Genomic DNA, 21,471 nt, shown 5'->3' with positions numbered 1-21,471 from the left:
GGGAAATGCACCCCTGGGAAAGGCTCCACTACACATTTGACTTCTTCTTTACGCAAGCACAGATTACGTGGTGGGTTCCGTCTCTGAATGTCTCTCTCTGTCTCTGTCTTACTGGAAGCTTAATTCTGCCCAAGTGAGGCTTTATTGAATAGGATAGTGGTAGTGGTACTGGGATTTTCCTCTCATGTCTTTCCATTTCCCTCTGGCAGGAGCTGGTTTGGCCCTTCTTAGTTTTCAATGCTACTCCCAATCTTGCCAGTCTTTGAGTTTTCACTTTGAGAAGTCAAAACATTGCTTTTCCTGGCACTCTTGTCCATTAGGGACAACTGTGGGGGCTTTTTCATTAGTTACTGCAGTCACTATCTACTCACTCCTAGGAACCATTTCATAGAATTAAGGACCGACAACAACAAATATGCCTTAGAAGTCCATTCATTTAGCAATTATTTGTTGAGCCCTAGCTACTGCTAGGTCTTATATGGTCCCTGCCTCATGAAGCTAGTTATCTAGTGAAATGGATAAACAGTAGTAAAATAATCATTCTACCTAATTATAGGCCAAGGACTAATGATTCTCAGGTAGGCTTACTAGGGGAAAAGAGAAAAGAACAGTGGCAGGAGGCTGTGTTTACAGAGAGTACATTTAATTCCACAGGCAACACAATGCACTTTTGCTCCTACCCCACCTGGCTTGAGGCCTGTACTGCAAGCTGTTTGTTCCTTCCTGGTAGGGACTGGCAGAGAGCCATACTTCTGCTTAGGTCCTGGCTTTCACAAAATGTGACTACAAAGTGTCCAGGCAAGGTAATGTCAGTGTAAGGCCCTGGAAAGAAAGCAGCCCTAGCTTTTCCATTTCCACAGGTTGACTGCTGCACCTGACTTTCCACATATTCCCACCTTGTTAAGTCCCCTGCTATCAGCCCCTGTGGCTGCTTTGCATGGTGAGCTGTGTAAATGGCTTCAGTTGTGCAGCATGAAAGTAATGTGAATCCAGCAGGTGGAATAAAGGTCACAACCTGGGGTGTCAGACAGGGTCAGGGTCAAAGTGGATGATCTAGGAGGACATGAGAAAGAGAGGGGTCAGAGGAGAAAAGGACCTTAGGCCAAGTTTTATAATAGGCAAGAGAGAAACAGGGCTGTTACATACAGTCATACAGTTTGTACACAGCACAAAGCACCTATAGAGGAGATGAGTGAAGGCTGGGACCCTCACAAAATGCGTAGAACCCAAGCTCCACTCACAAAACTGCATTCCTAGCAAGGGACTCTACCTGTCTGGAGGAAGAACCTTCACGCACAGAGGCCAGAGAGGCATGGCTCAGTAGGGATCTGCTCAGAGAGTTGGAAACCCTCAGACTCACACAACAGCACATCTAAGAGATGACTGTAAAGCCTGGGAAGATGGCCCTCCTTGGATTTGGAACACTACTGGAGTGTAGGTGGAGGAGGGCTGCTGGCTGGGTGCCATGCTGTTGTGACAAGCTGAGACCACAGGAGCCACTGGCTGACACATGGAGGCTCCTCAGAGGCCCAGCACCTTTTCAAGGTAGGCTCCATGATCCAGCTCCATCTTCATTTCTCCTTCATCCATCTCAGCAATCCAGCCACACCTGGAAGGCACAGCTTGACTCCTGAGATTTTAAGGAGTCATATTCCTTTTAATATTCCTTTAAGAAATGTTATGCCAGGCGCGGTGGCTCAAGCCTGTAATCCCAGCACTTTGGGAGGCTGAGACGGGCGGATCACGAGGTCAGGAGATCGAGACCATCCTGCCTAACATGGTGAAACCCTGTTTCTACTAAAAAATACAAAAAACTAGCCGGGCAAGGTGGTGGGCATCTGTAGTCCCAGCTACTCGGGAGGCTGAGGCAGGAGAATGGCATAAACCCGGGAGGCAGAGCTTGCAGTGAGCTGAGATCTGGCCACTGGACTCCAGCCTGGGCGACAGAGCGAGACTCCGTCTCAAAAAAAAATAAATAAATAAAATAAAAAGAAATGTTAGTGGTTACACATGCCTGTGTTAGAAACGTAAACATTATACAAAGATGAACAAAAGTAAAATAAGCCTCTGCCAAATTTTACTATGAAAATCTTCCTCTGTAAGTAGTCTCCTTACTGCTCATCCCTCATATTCTAAACCTGTTTTCTGTTCCCACTGGCCCCTGTAATTCCTCTGCCTCCTCATTCTAGCTGACAACCAGCGACTGTCTTCGACCTGTGGCCCTTCCTCCACCTCTGGCCTTAGGGCCAGCTACTTCACTGCATCTTAAGTTTTGCCTCCTCAGAAACCTTGCCCTGAACATGCCAAGCAACACCCAGTCCTGGTGCCCGCCCCCCCCCCCCCCCCCGCTGCTGCTTCTCTGGCCAGAGGGCTTTAAAGACTCAGCCCATTATGAATTCATAGGTCCAATGCAGCATTCACAACAAGACCTTTATTCATCTCTCATATGCCCAGACTCATTTCTCACTGTGGGCAATTCAGACCTTCAAGAACTCAATTCCCCACCAACCCTCTCCCTCCCCCACCTCAGCAAGTGGCCTTGGCTCTATTTTACTAAAGAAAGAAAGGTCTTTTCTTAGGAGGGACCCTAGTAATCTATCCTGGACTTCACCCTAAAAGTCAGGGGTGGAAAGAGCCATGCCCTCTCCTCTTCAAAGTAACCTTTCCCTGGGATCCTAAAGATCATTCCTTTTTGCTTTATTTCTCTCTTGCCCATGTACTATTTTCTTTGGATAACTCCTTTTCCCTTCTGCCATTAAACATGCTCAGACCTCCTTCTTATAAAAAATGATTCTTCGTCAATACCAACATTTTACTCTAATTGAAAGTTGGTTAGATCACCATGGAGAACGTTGTATAAAAAGCTTATTTAAAAAAAATTGTAGCCTTTGTGCCTCTGTAATTCCACTTTATGGAATATACCATGAAGAAATAATTCACAAAAGAAAAAAATGTCACTTGTACAGTCATGTTCAAAACAGAGATATTTACACTTGCAAAATGTTGGAAATACTCCAATTGCCCAACAACAGATTGAGGTTAAGCATACTGGTATCAATATGATGGGATACCACCAAAGGAGTGAAATATTTGAAGTTACAAATATATGGATTATGTCAATATAGGGAAGTCTACAGATGAAGCACATTTTAATATACAAAATATATTTTAAGAACCACATATTACAATTTTATATGTTTGCTGATAAAGAATAGAGTTATTTTACAAAAATAAAAAATTTGATTCGATTGCTTCTTCTGGTTACTACTTTCCTCTCCCTCCCTGCTGCCATTCTCTGGTGACCAGCCATTACTTCTATTTTTCTCTGTCAATTTTCCCCTTAAACCACTCCAGTGTTTTACTGAACGGATACCCTAAGCAATCATCATGACTGCCTTCTAGTTAAATTCTTAAATCTAGTTAAATCAGCAGCACTGAAACTCTCTTCCAGACATTTTCTCTTCCCTTGCTGCTGAATCATCCTAATTTCCTGCCATCTCGTTCCTTTTTTCCTAACTATGGACAGTTCTCAAAGCTTATAACTTGAGGCTCTGATCTTTGTACTCTGCACGCAAGACCTCTGGAGAAATTCCTTTGAGGGAAGCCAGCCCTCCTCTGAGCTGCTGACTCCCACTCTACAGCTCCATCCACAACCTGACCCTCGGCTTCTGGTTCTATGAGATCACTCCACTTGGATGTCCTGCAACCCATGGTCACATTGTTTCTAGCTCTCTGTGTCTAAAAAGCAACTCCTTTCCAAACTGTCTCTTCAAACTTCCTAATTTCTGGTTAATGTCACCAATATTCTCCAAACTCAAAACCAGCACACATCCTCAGTCTGGTAAGGCTGTCCTGCCTACAGGCCCCACCACACTCCTTCCCACGGCCATTCCTTTGCTGATGCTGTACCTTGTCTCATGATAAGCCCTCTCTGGTGTTCTGTCAACGCACAGCCTGCTCATCCTTGGGGCAAGGTCAGGTTCTGCTTCCTTTGTGAAGTCTTGTCTTTTTTTAATAGAGATTGACCCTTACTCTGCCACCCAGGCTGGCGTGCAATGGCATGATCATAGTTCACTGCAGCTTCAAACTCCTGGGCTCAAGCCATCCTCCTGCCTCGGCTTCCCTAGTAGCTGGGACTATAGGTATATGCCACCATGCCCGGCTAATTTAAAAACAATTTTTATAGATGGGGGTCTCGCTGTGTTGCTCAGGCTGGTCTTGAACTCCTGGCCTCAAGTGATCTTCCCCCCTTGGCTTCCCAAAGTGTTGGTATGACAGGCGTGAGCCACTGCACCTAGACTGAAGTCTTTTCTGATTACTGCAGTTCACAATGATTATTTTCCTCTCAGCATCCTTTTGGAATTTAGACTCTGCAGTACCAGTGACACCCAATGCACTGTTCTTTTCATTTCTTTTGCCTCTCTTCCTCAGCTGTCCTCTGATGGGTCTCCACATCATACTGCACACCCAGCTCCAGTGTGTCTTCATTTCTGAAGACTTTCTGGCTCTCACAGGCTCAGGGTGACTCTTCCTTCTGGCTTACCAAAGCACCCTTTCCCATAGCTGATAAGGTTCCATCCCCTCATGTTGCAGTGAAATATAATTTTGTGTCCAACTCTTTTGCCAGAATATCAGCTGAATTCCTTAAGGGTTGAGACTGTGTCTTATAGAATAAGGCACCGAAGATGTGTTTCTGACATGCAATATTGTCATACGAACTAATCATTCCATATATCCATCTTGTCTTCCACACAGATTACAGCCTCCTCATGGTCAAGGGTTGAGTCTCATTTCTTTTATATCCTATAGTGACTAACAATATAAACAGAGAAAGGGCTTGATGAAGAATATGTGCTGAGAGCATGCTTACATGTCTTGTGAAGATGATATGCAAATTTATATGAATAATCTGTAAACCTGGAAACTATACTTTTGGGGTAATAGAAGTCTTATCAAGTTGTCTCAAGACACTGTACCTTGCTATTTTGGGGCCAGCATAACACATCTCTGTACTTAGCAGTGATCCTGTCACTTAAGAATGTTAATAGGATGCTTAAACTGAGAGCTTTCAGCTATGAGCTCTACCCATCTAAAATCAGAACAAGTCAAGGACCAAATCAGAGTCCCAGGTAAGTGTCAACAACCTTCAGGGAAGCGGGTGGGGGTGGAGGGTGACTGGCTGCCAGAGTCTGGTGCTGCCGAAAGGCCTGGCTACACAGCATGCATTATGCCACTGGAGATAAGCCTGCGTGAAACACTCCTCACATGGGAAAGGTATCTAATTTCATCCAGTGGTCTAAGACCTGCTTAGACCACATGGCAACACACACCTTAGACCCAACTATGATCTTGCTGACTCAGAAGCAGCTAAGATTTCATTTCTTACCAGTCAGAAAACACCATTTAAATTACAAGGTGACCAGGACCACAATGCCCTCAAGACAAGATGACTGTTTCTCCCACAATCACTCTCTCTGAGTGGTGGAGTCTCTCCAGCCAGCCATACCCAAAGACTTGCTCACTAATAATTCCAGGCAGCAGGGAAGGCCTCCACCCCATCTGGGACAAGTGTTTGGGTAGCCAGATCATTTGGAGGAAGAGGCAGATCCTGCTTAGCAAACATTTATCACAGCACAGGCCAAGCTATGTGACAGGCCATATGTTCTTCAACTCGAAGTCCCGGATCCTCAGGAGGAAGCCAGAAGTGCCCCTTTCTCAGTGCTCAGAGCTGGGCAGACTCCACCATCAGTAGAAGGCAGGTATCAGTCCACTGGGCTGGGCCATCTAGGCAATGTACAGTGTGTGTGTGGATGGGAAAGATGAGGGCAGAGGACAGCTACCCAGCCAGGCCCTCCCAACACAGTCAGCAGTTCCACGGACCTTGTGTGGCACAGAGGGAGTGGCCTAGCCCATGCCTATATAGGGCTTCTGGGTGGGCACCCAACCCTCTCCATCCCTGGAAGGAAAAGGGGCCTCTGAGCTCATGGCTGAACGGAAGGTGACAAAGGGCAAAGGGAGGAAGGTGACTGTCGTGGGCCTGGGCAGAGTCTTTTAAAACAGGCAATTCAGACAGGTACACATCCACACCAAAAATGAGCAAAAGCCTCAAAAAAGGCCCCTGGAACACTAGAGAACTGGGAATATAGAGAATCTGAAAAGACACCAGGGAAAAGAAGGCCACCCAAAACAGAGCCCTGTGGTATACGAGGTTTTACTAAAACCTTCTGATAAATTTAAACGGTAAAAGTAAGAGGCAAAGAAGACTCTAAAGATTGCTCTACTACATGGAATCTAGAAGTCACTGGTTTTAAAATGTCATAATTAAGTTATAGTTGCTTAATGCAGAAAAGCTTAGGAAAAAACCATCAACAAGCACTAAGGAAAGCCATTCGTTTTTAATACCATTACTCAATCACTTATGACTTGGCCTATGCTCTTCTAGTATCTTTTCATGTTTTTCTTTATAAATATGATCTTTTCCTTGACACACTATTTTTCATCCTACTGCTTTCATTGATATTAAAAGTTCTGGTATTAATATTCTTCTCCAAATGTGTTTAATGCCTGTGCAGTATTTTATCTGGGTGAGCCTGACCAATCCTCAGTTGCTGACACTTTTGGTGGTTTTCAATGTTTGATATTACTAGTAATGTTGCATTAATAAATCTTTTACAAGTATTTCTGTACACACCTCTGATTTTCTAAATATTGCTAGAATGGCACTTTCTGGTCTAAGGATATACATCCTTTTAAGCCTTTTTATATATAGTCAAACTACAAGGCAGATTTGAAACCATGCTTCTTGCTCAGTTATTTTAAACGTATCACACAAGTGGTATTATCTCCTATATATAGGAAATAGTTTCAGGGAAAAAAATCATTTTGCACGGAGTTAAAGCATTTTAGATAGGACAAGTCCTTATTTACTTGAGGAAAATAAAGCGTCCAGGGCTTAAAACACTGATGTTATGCTAAAAAGTTGACTAACGTCTGGTCAGTTTATCAAAGCTGGTAGGGCATGGTGCTAGTGAGTGCAAGATCTAGGCTTATGCTAGTATTGGCCAGTCAACTCTATGCACAAGAAAAACCATCCTTGGCCACAGCATGCTTCACCAAACTTGGCTAACTGTCACACAAAATTGTACTCTTGGCCAAAGGGAAGACTGGGTGATGAAATGTGAATTACTCAGCATAACCCATCCTAACTCCTGGGTAAGCAACCCAAAGCACATGTCCAAATGATAGGTGTGTCATCTTTCTATAATAAACATGACATCTGGCTAGAAAATACAGCTGGCCAACTTACGATAAAATTAAAAGCTTAACAATCCTTAAGGATTTTTATCATAGTTTACCAGTAATTCCTACCAGAAGCAGTTAAAAAATCATTATGTAAAAGATGTGCTGTACCAGCTAGGTCTGATCTAGAACTTAGCTACACAGTGTGCCAGCATTTCAGCTTGGGTCCCTTTAAACTTCAAGCTCTCTTGATATTAACTAAGAGGCAGGAATTTTTCATGAAGGTCGTATAGTCAGATGCCATTTTCATCAATAGTTGAAAATTAAATTAGCTTATTAGAATAATGATGATTATTTTAGCTGGTCAAGAGATGGAGGGGACTTTCTCAACACGGAAGTGAAAAGACTAGGAAGAGGTGATGAGGTGGGTGGTCAGTTAAGTACCCTGGGCTGACTGGGAAGCAGCCACTTTGGAGGGTCCTGACCTCACTAAAGAACTTGGTTTGGTGCAAACTGCCTGGGCCTGCTTGAAGCTGTCAAACCCTATTTGCCTCAGGCATGAGAGGCTCCAAGTAAAGGCAGCTGCTTCTTTTGTACCAAAATGTATTTACTGAACAACAATCACTACCCATTCTATTTGGTCTTCATTAAATGACTAAATCATACATGCTTCTTACAACAAGTCAAATACGAAAACATATCAAGTAAAAGTTCCCCTTTGAGTCTCCTTTTCCCTTCCCCACACCCAAATCCCACCTCCCAGAGGTAAACATTATTGCGTTTCTCTTTTCAATCTTTAGATGTCTATACGTGGGTATTTCCTTCCCTACTGAAATTTATCTAGGAATTTAAATTCACTTTTGCTCTCTCACGTGAACAGCTTGCCCTGGTTCTTTAATTACTCAGTAGTCTCTGTCTTGAGCCAGTTTGTAATTCTCTCCATCCAAAATGACCTCCCTTTACCTCGGTCACTGGTGAGGTTTCCCTCCTAAGATGAATAGCTCCTTTCCTTCACCCTCTGGATCTCGAGGATGCAGAAGCTGATTTTAGCAAAGTCACCGATGAAATCTATGCCTCTACCAGTTGAGGAAGTCAATAAAGACCACATGTGTGTCCCTCACAAGCAAGAGCTCAGCAGCTTTTCTATTTCAAATGAAGACCACTCCAGACTGGCCTCCCCGCTGGAGGATTAGCCACCCTCATCACACACCCAAGCACAGCACATCTGTGCCTCCTGAAGTCAAATGCTCCTGTCCTGCTAGTCTTTCAGGTTGGCTGAATACATGGAGCAAAGATACGTTTCATATACTCCTGTTTTGGCAGTTGAAATAATAATGCAAGTGCCGGGTCTTTCCGGGACAAACCTCCTCTCTGTTCCTGACAAATACCAAGAGGGCTGCTGAGAGATGGGGGCTACGAAACTGAGGGTCCAAGATGGACCTAAATCACGATACAATTTTGAAACCATTATTTGCTATTTTATGCTTTAGTCAATATAAAATAATCACTGCTATTTCTTAAGAAGTAAGCACTCTACATACTCTCTTTCATTTAATCTTCACAATAACCCTCTAAAACAGATGGTTATTATTCCAGGGTTATAAATGAGGAAACTGGCATTCAGAGGTAACATAGCTCACTAAGGCCACACAGCCAGGAGGTGGCTGGATGGGGATCTGAACTCAAGTCTGCCTGCTTCCAGAGGCCAGGCTGCCTCAGTGCTTCCCAAGGAGAGGGTTTAGAAGCCCTTATGGCTCCCAGAAACTACAAAAGGTTCCATTCTGAGAGCTGGAAGATAACCCCGCAGCTGCCCAGTGTGCACGCTCCTCCTCTCAGCCCAGTCTGCCTCTCCACCTTGCTTTCTGGAATGCGGCAGTCTCACAGATAAGAAGTAGAAAAGACTTCGAATACCCAGCTTCACATTTGCTTTTCTGTTAGTCGATGCAAATTAAAGAAAAGAAAGACCTTCCTGAAGTCAGAATGTGTGATAAAAAAAATATATATATATTTTTAAGGTGACAAGAATAAATATTTAGTAGACAGTTTGACACAAAATTTTGCCTGGCTGTGCAACATCTCAGATGACAAAACAAGCCCTTGTCTACAGGGCTAATTACAGACTACTAACTTACTTTTATTAAAACCCTTTGGAACATTATGAGGGATGAGGCAATGTGGTGTTGAAGAATACTCTAGTCTGGAAATCTGGAGATCTAATCCTGACTCAGCCACTAATAACCACCAACATTCATCTGCCTAGTGTACACAGTTTACAAAGTGTTTTTACATATGTTCTACATGGGTTGGGTGACCTTAGGCAAGTCATTTAACTCTTGGTGTCTCGTGTCAACTTTAGAAATGAGGGTATTAAACTATAATCTGGGGTCACCTCCAGTGCTAACATCCTAAGGGAGGGAGACATGTGCCTTGGGACCTTACAAATGGATCTGTAAGCAAATTAGGGTAGATGCATTCTGTTTTTTAAAAAAAACTATATTTTCTGTTCGGCTTCTGACAAATGTTACTCGGCTAAAATCGGGTATAGCTCATAAGATGTTTGCTGCCAGATAGTTGGCTCAGTTTCTGGAGAGTACTACATTAAGACCTTGGGTTGCATTCCCATATGGGAACTTTCCTCCGTTCAATAGCCTCCTACTATGCCTGATTCCAGCCAGTCATCTTACAAATACAGTCCCACAATGTGTGCTCATGTGGAGGACGGACTGGAAGAAACTCATCTTCACAATGCCTGCACTCTCAGGACGGTAGGTTGGAAATGGCATCATCACACAGGCAATAGCATTCTTTCTCAGTTCCAAAATTCACAAATCCCTCCCTCAAGTCTTGCCACTTCCCGAGGGTTTTAGTGTTTCTAAAATGAGGATGCACCTTGGAATCAACATATATATCTTGATCTGGTAGCAATAGATTATGTTACCTAAAAGCTGTTGGTAAATTGCTAGTGTGTCTTAGAATCAAGAATACAGTCCTACAAAACCTTAACATCCATTACATAGATTTAGGTCTAACTTGGTTCAAATCATGTCCCTCTCCTTGATCTTAACAATTACATTCAGCAACAGCTGGATAGGCAATGTATAAGACAAGTATTAGTCCTGTTTCCTCATAGTAGCAGTTTAAAAGGCATTCCATCATTATCTCATAAAACACTGGTATGGATTTCAAAGGCAAATTAATCCATATAAAAACCACTCTGATCCTCTGAAAATGTACTATCCCACAGCAAACTGGAAAGGAACATTTTACTTACACCCTCCTGATCTATCTAGCCTTGACACATTTTCTTCCTCCTTAATTCACAACCCTCCACCCCAGTAATATCGCTGATTCCCAAAATACACTCAGCCCAGGAGGAGCAGCTCTCCAGCACAGCTGTCTGCTCCTGCCCTGCTCGGGTATTTTGGTGAGCTATGTGACACAGGACCACACAGAAGGAATGCCACTCTCAGGCCCCACGGTTCCCATTGCACCACAGGCAGGTGCATCCCACCAAACCCCAGTCTGGCATTCGAAACAGAAGAAACTGCCCTGCTGGATGGCGGCTATAGTTTTTCTGAACTTCATCTCTATGTTTAAAACTAGGGCGACAGCCGTCTTGGCTACTGTAAACTAATCTGATGGGCATGGGGGCAGGGAGTGGCTCTGAGGAGGCTGCCAATAGACCATGATTGAGCAAAGGAAAGGAGTGAAATAGTTATTTCTCACTGTTTGCAACCCCAGAAACTCCAAATGAGTGGCTCCTTCACCATGATTTTTAGAAATGGACCATGAGTTCCTTTTACCATCTGGAGTAAAAATCCCAAAGCCTCTTGTGCGGTAGGTCTGGCTTATATTTACACGTGTTTTCTAACAGCATACTGAAATTTGGAAGCCAAATAAAAAAGAAGTTGTCAATGAGGTACACACATAGTAGTTAGGGGCCCTCAAGTTGAGACATGTTTATCAAGAGTTTCTGGCTCTGGGCACTAACTGTGACTTCAGCTCAGTTCTCCTGGAAAAAGAGAACTGTTTGGGATCCTCCTCTATTCCAAGAACAGGGACTGCAAGATGGGCAGGTGGAGGGGTAGCAAACATAACCCAGGGAATTGTCCAAATATGCTAGAATCCCTATCTGGTGACAGCCCCCACACAGACACACAGCTGGAGGAGGCACAGTGTACAGGCCTCACACCTACACCACGGAGAAGCTTCGATTTTTCTCCTTCCTCTCAACTCGGCACTCGTTATGTTAAAACTATCACTACTATCCAATTAGTTAATTTACAGGAATCCAAGATCAAGTCCTGCCACAGCCCCTTCATATATACACAGTAAGCACTTCCTATGGATGCTATCAGGCCTGTTTCCAAACCTCACATTATACCAGGGTTGTAGTGCGATTTAAAAAAAAAAAAATGCATTTTAAAGAGTACCGCAAGATGCTTATTCACAACAACACACCGGAAGCGCAGGAACTTTGAGCTCCCAAAAGCAACCTTTTTTCCCTTCCCTCCACTACTTCTACTCCCCGCGCCACACCACCGGCAGGGCAGTAGCTCAGCCCACTAGAAGGCCACCAGGCACTAGCCGCGTTCACTAAACGCTAGATGATCACGATGGAGATGAACCCTTCCCAGCCAGATCTATTCGAAAAGCCCTGCAATCTCTGAGCAGCCGGTGAGAACTCTCCAGACCTGCTTCCCCAAACCAGCCACGCAGGAGCGTGTGGGGAAGAAACCCGAGGCCCCCAGGCTGGGCCCGGCGCGAGGTTCCCCCTCCCCCAAGTCTCCCCTCGCTCTCCTGTCACTCTTTCTGGCACATCACTGGGGAGAACCAGAGAGGCCGGGAGATGTCAGGCCTAGGAGGAGTGAGGAGGAGGAAGAAGGGACAAGGGAGGACGGGAGGTAGTTTGCGGGAAATATCAGTCCAGGGCAGAGGTGCGGTGGCCACGTCTAGTGGGGAAGGACCTCCAAGGTGGATCCGGAGAGACTGAGGGAAGGGGAGGGGAGAGAAGGGGAGGGGGAGTGGCTGGGGAGGCCGGGCCGCCGAGGCCGGAGGGAACCCGGCGACAGGGATGGAGGGGGTTGACCGGCGCGGGGAAGGTGCGGTCGGGGTGCGGGGGTACGGGTGGGGAGGCGGGGGCGGGGGGAGCCCGGTTCCCCTCCCCCAGCCCGGGCCCGGGCCTCCCGCTGACTCAGCCCCACGGCGTCCGTCGCCTCTGCCCGGACTCACAGTGCGCGAGGCGGCTCCGGCGGAGGCGGCGGGGGAGGGGACAGGTGGTGGGGGCGCTGCGGCAGAGGCTGCGGTCCCGGCCGGCGGCTCCGGGGCGAAGGGTCCTCGCTGAGGCCGCCGCGGTCTCCGGCTTCAACGCACAGAGACTGCGGGGGACGAGGGCACTGCGCAGGCGCGATGCGGCCGCCGCTGTCAGTCCGAGCGGGGCGGGGCCAGGGCACCCGCCGTCTCCAAGGCAACTGAGCGGCGGGAGGAGGACAGCCCCTACCTCCACCTTGCCTTAGCGACTGCGGCGGGAAGCGGGGGGCGACGGGAACAGGCCCATTGCGTTGCCGTAGCAACGAGGAGACGAGACCGCCTCAGACGTGTGCGGCGGTACCGAGGGAACGCGCCTACCTCGTCACCATAGCAACTGGGAACAGCCCCTTCCTTTTTCCTTGGCAACAGGGTAACAATCCCTCCGCCCTGTCTCATCACGGGAGGAACAACCGTGTACACCTGATTCCAGTAGCTAGATGACGGATTTTCATCTTTTATGGCTACGGAAAAGGAAAAAGAGACGTTTTCTTCTCTTTCAGCGACATGGAAGAGCTAAGGCTGGGTTTTATCTCCTCTCTTGGTGTGCGGGTTCCAATCACAGTCTTTTTCTCTAATCCCCAAATTCATTTTTTTTTCTTTTTCTTTGGGACGGAGTTTCACTCTTGTCCCCCAGGCTGGAGTGCAATGGCGCGATCTTGACTCGCTGCAACCTCCACCTCCTGGGTTCAAGCCATTCTCCTGCCTCAGTCTCCCGAGTAGCTGGGATTACAGGCGTGCGCCACCACACCAGGCTTTTTTTTTTTTTTTTTAGTAGTAGTAGAGATGGGGTTTCACCATGTCGGCCAGGCTGGTCTCGAACTCCAGACCTCAGGTGATCCACCTGCCTCGGCCTCCCAAAGTGGTGGGATTACAGGCATGAGACACCGCGCCCAGCCCAATTTTTTCTACCTGTTTTAAACATCCCCTTTCATCTACCGGAGAGTGTACACCTTTACCCTTAAATCGAGCTAACGAAATCGTCTATCTACAGATCACTTGAGTTTTTGTCAGCCTTATTGTTTCTCTCCCATTGCAAGGATAAAAACCTCTTATTTCTTCATCTTGCTCACTATCTGGTTTGCAGTCTACTTCCTCATAACTAGCTCCCTCTGACATGTCCATTTGTGTTCCCGAATTCCCTCCCCCAAGCGTGCTGTTATGGATCTCCTAGGTTCTTCTGGATCCCGCCGTTTCTCTCCACGCTTGCTGTCCTTGTCCTGCACTGCTCTGCCTAGGGCTCCAGTATGTTCTTTTCCCCTGTGACTTCAACATCTTGGTTCTCTTTGTGCTGATGTCTTCTGGCTCTTCCTCCCTCAGCCCTGACTCCTGTGGATGCCTTGAGGTCACCTTTGTACCCACCCTGTACATTCCTCCTTTCTTACACACACCTTACACTAGTCATTTGTTTACGTGTCTGTGTCTCCAATCAGACTATGTCACCCTGGTGGGCAGGAATTCTGTCTTTTTCATCAGCTCCCTCAGCATCCACCACAGCATGTGACACATAGTAGATTCTGAGAAATGTTTATGTAATTGAATCAAATGAAGACAAATGTTTTCCTTCTTCTTTTCTCTGGCCTAACTGCCTCAGAGTCTCAATCCCCATTTTTCTAATACCTTTACACATAGTTTGTCTTTTAGTACTATGCTACTATTAAAAGTCTCTCATCTCCTTAGCTTTCCATCCTGTTAATTGAGACTCTGGCATTCTCTATTTCCTGAATCCTTGCCTCTAGCGCTTCTCTATTCTACACTATCCCAAATGTTTCTACTAAGGTAAATTTCCTCACTGGGTACCAACCCCGTGACTCCCGTACCCTCCATAATCAGTGTAAGCTCTTCACACCTAACCATCCTGATCATCCCGTAACCAACTCTAATCAAGCCCTCTTGGTGAATGTTACTGGATTCTGCTGGGCTTGTTGACATGCCAGAGATGCTGCATTCTCTTCAAACAACTCAAAAGCAAGAACTCACAACCTAGCATTATCTTCCAAATCTCCCTGTCTAGCTCCCACAAATTTCACCGCAGGACTACTGGTGCCAAAGCACCCCAACTGAGCCCATTTTCTTGGGGAAAAAAGAAGAAAAAAGTTACAAATAGAGTGAGAAAAGAGAAGGGACACAGCACATAGTCTCTTCTTCCACCTAAAGTAATTCTCAGAAAGGAGAGAGCTCTTTGTAGACAATAATTCCCCAAACAAATCAAGGGGTTAGGAGTGTAAAAACTCAGGCTACACTTTTTTCTAGCCAGAGAGTTGGACAACTGAAGCTGTTTCTAACCGCATCTGCAGGGTATCTGGGTGTCACCAAGGCAACAGGGAAATTGCATGCTCAGTTTATCTTGCTTTCCCATTCTGAAGTTGCAGCTCAGCTTCATTGTTACGGTGTAGACTTGGGTGGGAGACTGCCTTGAGTAATCCTGAGAAGAGGCTATGATCCTTGTAACCCCACCCCTTTGTCACACACAAGGTAGAGGCCCATTCTACAAAGAGTTCCTTTATACCCTTCACCCAGATTCTCTACATATTAACATTTACCATGTGTCATTAACTATTGCTACAAAATGAATCACTCCAATTCAGTGGTTTAAAGCAACAACCATTTCGTTATCTCTGTTTCTGTGGGATGGGAATTCAGGAAGCCCATGGTTGGATGGTTCTAGCTCAAGGTGTGAGTCAGACGGTGGCTGAAACTTAAACAGCAGGGTGCTGACTGGACGACTCTTTATGTTGTCTTAGTGCTTATCGATCATTTGTATAATTTCTTTGCAAAAATGTCTTGTCAAGTCCTTTGTCCATTTTTGAATCTGACAGTTTGTTTTCTGTTGTTGAGTTTTAGGATTTCTCCATATATTCTGGATATAAATCCATTATCAGATAATATATGATTTGCAAATTATTATTATTATTATTGTTATTTTGGGCCGGAGTCTCGCTCTGTCGCCCAGGCTGGAGTGCAGTGGCACCATCTCAGCTCACTGCAACCTCCACCTCCCAGGTTCAAGCAATTCTCATGCCTCAGCCTCCTGAGTAGCTGGAACTACAGGCATGCACCACCATGCCTGGCTAATTTTTATATTTTTAGTAGAGACAGGATTTCGCCATGTTGGCCAGGCTGGTCTCAAACTCCTGACTTCAGGTGATCCACCTGCCTCGGCCTCCCAAAGTGCTTGGATTAATGGCTTGAGCCACCATGCCCAGCCCCGGGACAGTTTTCTAATACTATTAATTCCACTTCTTTAGCTTGCTTGTTTGTTTAAGACAGGGTCTTGCTCTGTTGCCCAAGCTGGAGTACAGTGGCATGATCATGGCTCACCTACAGCCTCGACATCCTGGGCTCAGAGAATCCTCCCACCTCAGCTTCCCAAGTAGCTGGGACCACAGGGGTGTGCCACCACACCTGGCTAATTTTCTTTTAAATTCTTTTTTTTGGCTGGGCGTGGTGGCTCAAGCCTGTAATCCCAGCACTTTGGGAGGCCGAGACGGGCGGATCACGAGGTCAGGAGATCGAGACCATCCTGGCTAACACAGTGAAACTCTGTCTCTACTAAAAACATACAAAAAACTAGCCAGGCGAGGTGGCGGGCGCCTGTAGTCCCAGCTACTTGGGAGGCTGAGGCAGGAGAATGGTGTAAACCTGGGAGGCGGAGCTTGCAGTGAGCTGAGATCCGGCCACTGCACTCCAGCCTGGACGACAGAGTGAGACTCTGTCTCAACAAAAAAAAAAAAAAAAAAAAAAAAAAAAAAAAATTCTTTTTTTTTTGGAGAGACCAGGTCTTGCTATGCTGCCCAGCCTGGTCTCAAACTCCTGGGCTCAAGCAATCCTCCAGCCTTGGCCTCCCAAAGTGTTGGGATTACAGGTGTAAGCCCAGTGCCTGACCCTAATTCCACTTCTTGTTGTTGTCGTTGTTGTCTTCGAGACAGGGTCTTGCTCTGTCACCCAGGCTGGAGTGCAGTGGTGTGATCACAGCTCACTGTAGCCTAGACTTCCTGAGCTCCAGTGATCCTCCCACCTCAGCCTCCTACATAGCTGGGACCGCAGGCATGTGGCACAAGCCAGCTAATTTTTGTGTTTTTAGTAGAGACAGGGTTTCACCATGTTTCCCAGCTGGTCTAGAACTCCCAAGCTCAAGTGATCCCCCTATCTTGGCCTCCCAAAGTGCTAGGATTACAGGCATGAGCCACCTTGTCTGGCTTCCGCTTCTTAAATGCCTCTCAAAACTCTTCCCTTCTTTATCTGCTTCACCTTTACCATCTTTTGCCCGGGTTACTGCAGAGCTTCCCACCTGCTCTCTCTGCCTTCAGCCTCTCTCACCTCCAATCCATCCTTTATACAATTGTCAGAGGGTCTTTCTTTTTTTTTTTTTTTTTTGAGACAGAGTCTCGCTGTCACCCAGGCTGGAGTGCAGTGGCCGGATCTCAGCTCACTGCAAGCTCCGCCTCCCAGGTTCACTCCATTCTCCTGCCTCAGCCTCCCAAGTAGCTGGGACTACAGGCGCCCGCCACCTCGCCCGGCTAGTTTTTTGTATTTTTTAGTAGAGACGGGGTTTCACCGTGTTAGCCAGGATGGTCTCGATCTCCTGACCTCATGATCCACCCGTCTCGGCCTCCCAAAGTGCTGGGATTACAGGCTTGAGCCACCGCGCCCGGCCCAGAAGGGTCTTTCTAGAAGATAAATCTTATCACATAACTATCCTGCTTAAATCCCTATGACTGTCATCAGACCTGCTGAAGCAACTTCCAGGATGGGGGATTCACGTAAGGAAACAGGGCAGGAAGAACTATAGAATAGATTATCTTCCTCATGGTTTTTTTTTTTTTTTTTTTTTGAGACAGGGTTTCACTCTGTCGCCCAGGCTGGATGGAGTGCAATGGTGCAATCTTGGCTCACTGCAGCCTCCGTCTCCTGAGTTCAAGCAGTTTTCCCACCTCAGCCTCTCAAGTAACTGTTGTGACTACAGGCGTGCGCCACCATGCCCAGCTAATTTTTGTATTTTTTGGTAGAGATGGGGTTTCACCATGTTGGCCAGGTCTTGAACTCCTGACCTCAATTTATCCGCCCACCTTGGCCTCCCAAATTGCTGGGATTACAGGCGCGAGCCACTGCGCCTGGCCCTCATTTGTTTTTTTTGAAGTAGGGTCTTGCTGTGTTGCCCAGGCTGGAGTGCAGTGTGTGATCATGGCTCACTGCACCCTTGAATTCCTAGGCTCAAGCGACCCTCCTGCCTGGGTCTCCAAAAACACTGGATAACAGGTGTCAGCCACCAGGCCTGACCTCTTGAATTTTATTTACCATAAATATATCTTTAAATGTAATCTTTAAATTTTATCTAGAGATTCAGAAAACAACATTTATCTTATTTTAATTTTAAACTTATTTTTATTTATTATGTATTAAGGTAAACATTAAAACAAACAGACATAAGATGGAGTAGAATATAAGAGTCACATGATTTCAAAGACAAGACCTTTAAAGAGAGTTTGAGCTCAACATGGGCTGCCCTCTATTCCCATGCCTGCGCTATCCACTGCCTTTGGGGTGCTTTAAGTGGAAAGGTTTGAGAAACATTGGCTTAAAGGATATAAAACTTCAGACATCTTCATATGGTGGACAAGCTCTATTACAGTCTGGCCTCTACCAACCATTTCCCCTTCACCTTCCGCTCCTTTTGTACCTTATCTCCTACTCCACCTTTTGTAGTTCTTACAGTTGGCCAAGCAAGTGGTTTTGTTTTGTAGCTGAGCCTGCCTCGCAGGGTTACCCTTCCTTTCCCTTCATCAGGCAAACTTGGACTCATTCTCCAAGACCAGCTTTTGTGTCACCAACTCGCTGGCATGGTCATGGGCCTCCCCCAGAGACCAGACTCGCTCTTTCTTTTTTTCTTCTTTTTGAGACAGAGTCTTGCTCTGTCACCCAGGCTGGAGTGCAGTGGCACAATCTTGGCTCACTGCAAACTCCACCTCCCAGGTTCGAGCGATTCTCCTGCTTCAGCCTCCCGAGTAGCTGGGACTATAGGCATGCACCACCACACCTGGCTACTTTTTATATGTTTAGTAGAGACGGGGTTTCACCATATTGGTCAGGATGGTCTTAAACTGCTGACCTCATGATCCTTCCACCTCGGCCTCCCAAAGTGCTGGGATTACAGGCGTGAGCCACTGCAACCGGCCCCTACTTGCTGTTTCTCCTTGGTACCTGGTCCATTCTTTGTTATGGTTCCCCTTTGCCTTCAGTTATTATGCTTATCTCCATGTTTCCGCATAGGAAGGCCTCACACTCAAAGACCATATCTTATCTACGTTTGTATTCCTGTCACCTTGTACTTTGCATTTTAACACCTTGGAGTAAAAACACCCAAGCAAGTTGAAACAAATCTGATCTTTCTGCACTTTCCCCAAGGTGACTGGGCAAACCAGAGGAGTCTAAGAGGGTGGATTAACTCTGTGAGTTGCGGGGCTAGAGTTCAGACTGGAGCAAGCAAGCCTGCCCTGCTCCGGCTGTGAGGTGGCGGCAGGAAGGGGCTGCAATGTTGGTAATTGTTACTAACTGTGTTCGTTATTCATTTGAAACTAGCTAAACATGGAACAGGGCACTGAAATAAGACTGATTCCCACAATACAGGAAACCTTTGACATGGTTTTGAATGTTTACAAGGGACCTATATAAGTCATACACAATTTTGCTGAGGAATGAATTTTAATTACATGCCTTGAAGTGAATGAGCCCTTATTTAGAGAGTGCATCAACCCTCCACCCTGCTGGAGTTACACAAGCACTGGGTCCAACACCGCCTAGCTGTGTGACCTTGGCCTTGGTTTTTCTCTTGGTCTGTGGTTGTGATGATTAAACAACATAATGTGTGAAAAATGCCTGGCACTGCCTGGTGTACTATAAATATCAAATAAATGGTGACTATCAATACTAACAAAACTTTCATTAGGGTCAAGAGGCTACTCAATCTCCCCATCCGCCCCAGTTATACCTTCTATGTAGAAACTAGTGTGGAAATTGAGAACTTGCAAAGGTCTTAAGACACACCTGTGAACATTAATGAGCTGCTGTTTCCAGAATGCCCAGCAACTCAGGGCCCCAGTACTGTTCTTTCACCCCTCCCAGCTTCTGCATCTCCATCTGCTGTTCCAGATGCTCGGTAGCCACAATCTGTGCTTCTCTTCATAGTGGTCACCAAGTCAAGGGCCAATCCATGCAAAGGTAGTGTAAGATAGAGGTTAGGAGCATTGGTTGGGGAGTTAGATGGACTCAAGTGAACATACTAAATCTACCACTTACTAGCTCTGTGATAAGCTTCTTAACTCAGTTTCTCCATTTGCAAATTGGGGACAGTAATAGTAAATACCTTGGAGAGTTAATATAAAGATTAAATGAGATCATGTTTATTAGATACTTAGGACAATGTTGTGGGCATTCACTACATGGTATTAGCTATTATTTCTATTTAAAAGGGAAGTGTGGGCCAGGTGTGGCAGCTCACACCTGTAATCCCAGTACTTTGGGAGGCTGAAATTGGAGGATCGCTTGAGGTAAGGAGTTTAAGGCCAGTCTGGTCAACACAGTGAGATCTCATCTCAAATAATAATAATAATGTAAATAAAATAAAAGTGAAGTGTTACATTCTTTGTAGACAGCCTCCCAAAGGAGGTAAAGTTAATTGTTACCATGACACTTTTAGTTGTCTCTTTCTCATGGTAGTTATATTATTATTATTATTATTATTTTTGAGACAGAATCTCACTCTGTAGCCCAGGCTGGAGTGCAATGGCGCCATCTTGGCTCACTGCAACCTCCGCCTCCCAGGTTCAAGAGATTCTCCTGCCTCAGCCTCTTGAGTAGCTGGAATTACAGGTGCCTGCCACCACGCCTGGCTTTTTAAAATTTTTTCAAAAATAGTAGAGACAGGGTTTCACCATGTTAGTCAGGCTGATCTCGAACTCCTGGCCTCAGGTGATCTGCCTGCCTCCGCCTCTCAAAGTGCAGGATTACAGGCATGAGCCACCGTGCCTGGCCTGGTAGTTATATTATTTTATAAAACTAGCATATATTCAGATCCTGTGGCAGCCAGGCATGAGATACATACAATTTCTTACAACCTCCTTGGTCACCTTCTGAGGTTGGTATTATTCCTTCCATTTTTTTTTTTTTGAGATGGAGTCTTGCTCTGTCGCCCAGGCTGGAGTGCAGTGGCGCAGTCTTGGCTCACTGCAACCTCCGCCTCCCAGGTTCAAGCAATTCTCCTGCCTCAGCCTCCCAAGTAGCTGGCATTACCGGCGCCCACCACCACACCTGGTTAATTTTTGTATTTTTTGTAGAGAAGGGGTTTCACCATGTTGGCCAGGCTGGTCTCAAATACCTGACCTCAGGTGATCGACCCGCCTCGGCCTCCCAAAGTGCTGGGATTACAGGCGTGAGCCACCACGCCCATCCAGAGGTTGGTATTATTCCTATTTCCACACATAAACAACAGAGGCCCACAGAGGTTAATAACTTACCTAAGTTAACACAGCTAGTGAACATCAGAAGTGGAGCTTGAACTTAAAGCCAACACCAAAATCCAGACTTCTTCCACTATCCCATGCTTCCTACATATTCTTGTTGGTCAACATGTCTTTTTTCAAACTCACCTCTAAATGCAGGAGCTACTCTTGCTTCCTGTTGTCATATCTCACACATGCCTGGTAGATGTTCTATAAGCATGGATCAGACAGAAGGTGGGGAATTCCTGTAAACAAACCTAAACTAGAATTGCCACATAAAGACAAGACACCTTAGTTAAATTTGAATTTCAAATAAACAATAAATAAATTATTAAAAAATAATTTTTAAATAGTAAATAAATTATTAAAAAATAATTTTTTAGCATAGGTATGACACAGACATTATTTGGACATACTTAAACTAAAA

The 21,471-nt window shown here is 45.7% G+C and overlaps 1 protein-coding gene across 2 annotated transcripts in view; it reads right to left on the bottom strand.

The window, feature by feature from the left end:
* MAPRE3 (microtubule associated protein RP/EB family member 3) overlaps positions 1–12,906 on the bottom strand; it is a 55,759-nt gene extending 42,853 nt beyond the window's left edge. For both annotated transcript variants that reach the window (XM_025354515.1, XM_025354517.1), the window contains exon 1: positions 12,472–12,906. The gene's annotated coding sequence lies outside the window, so the exon portion shown is untranslated. The remainder of the gene's footprint in view (positions 1–12,471) is intronic.
* Between the last annotated feature and the right edge of the window lie 8,565 nt (positions 12,907–21,471).

The sequence above is a fragment of the Theropithecus gelada genome, chromosome 13 (genome assembly GCF_003255815.1).
Source record: "Theropithecus gelada isolate Dixy chromosome 13, Tgel_1.0, whole genome shotgun sequence".
NCBI classification, from domain to species: domain Eukaryota; kingdom Metazoa; phylum Chordata; class Mammalia; order Primates; family Cercopithecidae; genus Theropithecus; species Theropithecus gelada.
Note: the sequence above shows the minus strand (reverse complement) of the source record. Positions and strands in the feature narration are given on the sequence as shown.